Source organism: Tenrec ecaudatus, chromosome 6, assembly GCF_050624435.1.
Source record: "Tenrec ecaudatus isolate mTenEca1 chromosome 6, mTenEca1.hap1, whole genome shotgun sequence".
NCBI lineage: Eukaryota > Metazoa > Chordata > Mammalia > Afrosoricida > Tenrecidae > Tenrec > Tenrec ecaudatus.
The window spans coordinates 39,224,428-39,226,775 of record NC_134535.1 but is presented as its reverse complement, the minus strand read 5'-3'; the positions used below and the strand labels follow the sequence as shown (position 1 = coordinate 39,226,775).

Here is a 2,348-nt window from a genome sequence, read left to right as displayed (position 1 = left end):
TACAAGTGTTCTACCTGTACTTCCTCTAAGACAGATTTATTTGTTGTCCTAAAAGTCCATGAGATTTTCAATATTATTTGGCAGCACTGTGATTCAAGTGCTTACATTCTTCTCTGAGCTTCCTTATGGACCATATTGCACAGGCATCTGAACCAATTTAAAATGCTCAGCCTTAAGTCAGGCAAACCTTAGTCCCCAGAGTGTCATCTACATTCTGTAACACTCTGAAGATGTCATTGGCAGTAGATTTGCCAAATGATATTAATACTATTTAGCATTTATAAAGGACAAAAGTGCTCGAGAAATTTGTTATAAGTGGGCAATTACTTCTTCCTAGTAATGTGAAGTGAGTACAGTGATCCCTCTTCTTGGAAGAATTAATTTTACAATAATTTGGGAGGCAGCATTGTTTAGTGAAAGTAGGATTGAACAAACCCAGCCTGCATCCTAGCAATTGGGGTAAGACATCACACCTCCAGGAACATGGACTTCCTCTCCTGTGAAAAGGTGATCACAGTGACTTTTCATTGAGCTGATATGAGGATAAAATGAAATGAAGATACGAAACATGTGAGCTTATATTGCTACTGTCCAACTACAAAAATAACTTTAATTCATTTAAGGATGTATAATAGGCACTGTAGATAGAATAGAGCACAAGATTGATTTTTGCCTTCATGAAATTTATGTGATTGTTTTTGTCAGCTACTGTTGAGTTGGCCCTGGACTCGTGTCTACTCCATGTGCAAAAGGATAAGATGCTGCCTGTTCCTTTCCCATAGGTCACCCTTTTGATCAGTTGGTGATTAGATTATGATTGATGGGGTTTTCATTGGCTGATTTTTAGAAGGAGATTTACAAGCCTTTCTTCCTAGTCCATGTTAGCCAGTTAGTTCCTCTGACATATGTTATGTTCAGCATCTGTGGTCGTTATATAATCTGTTGTCAAATTGAGAAGATTAAGAGTCAAGGGGTGGACATCCAGGTACCAATTCCAGCTGCACAGACTCTGGCACTGTGGTCGTGCTGGGGGTACAGCAGTGCCGAGGCACCGAGGCTCAGGGTCTCTATAATTGGCCTGGTGAGCCCTTTGATAAGATGGATGGTACATTGGCTGTTCAGCAGTATATTCCACAAAACCTAAGGTCAGATTGTTCCAATATTGACAAAATTCTTGAACCACCTGAAGGCCAAGATGAAGGTGTATAGAAGTAAGAACATTTAAGGCAGTCTGCCTTGAGCTAAGTGGACTTGCTGTCAGACTTCAGAGTGAGTGCCATCCAGCTATGTGTCCTCAGATGCCAGCCACTGAGCAGCGGGTTTTTCTTTGTGCAGTTCACAAAATCCCAAGAGTGTTTGCTATAGACGACACTAGGCACACACTTACGGGGCTGCCTGCCTTCTGAAGAGCAATAAGTATTTTCCTAGCAGGGTGGGCATAAAGGACTCATCTGGAGGAAAGCTAGGATCGGTATGCCGTAGGATTGCTAGGATATTTTCACATGCTTACTTCATCACTGGCAGATATTTGATGAATATGAAAATGAAACATTTTTGTGTCACCAGTTTACTAAATTTGTGATGAAATATAATTTGATGTCCAAGGATAACCTGATTGTACCAATCTTAGAAGAGGAAACTCAGAACTCATTTTCTGGGGAAAGTGAAGCGTGAAGGGAGTCATACAAAATGTACTGGACACATAATTAGCATTAATTATGTACTGTATATAATTTTAGACACATCACTCATGTACCCACATTATAGCTTCTTTGTTTAGTACAGGTTTTTGTATGCTGTGTGTTGCCTTTTAAAATGGGAAATACTTTTAAAGTTATTCACGAACTGTATATTCATTCACTGGTGTGACACTCAAGGTTTTTAAATAAGATTAGTGTTACCTGTTTATAATGCCTGTAAATAAAATAATTTACAGTTTGGTAAAATTACTGCTAAATAATCATTGGATCACAATCCTCATCAAATAAACCCATCTGTAAAAAGATGAGTGGTACAAGCCATTTACTTCAATAGTAACATTTTCCTGAAGTTTTACTTTCTATAAAATTCTGTAGTTCATGCATAATTCAGTTTTGACTCTTAATATTTCAGGTGTGATATAAAGTCATATATAATTCTCTTTATTTTTATATTCATATATGATTATATGTATATCTAGATTTTAAAATTCAACCTGAAGTGTTAGTTGTGACAGAGTGCATTCTTGGCCTGCATAATTTAAAAGAATTTACCGTTTTGCAGTATTGGACTCTGACATGTAGGATGATGATGAGAAGGCACATAGCTGATGTCCCTACTGGATGCCCTCTGGGCCCACCTCTTCTCAA

At 38.1% G+C, this 2,348-nt stretch overlaps 1 pseudogene; it reads left to right on the top strand.

Annotated features, from left to right (window-relative positions):
- Positions 1-1,083: 1,083 nt before the first annotated feature.
- On the top strand, positions 1,084-1,674 carry LOC142450781 (MOB-like protein phocein pseudogene; annotated as a pseudogene).
- Positions 1,675-2,348: the final 674 nt, after the last annotated feature.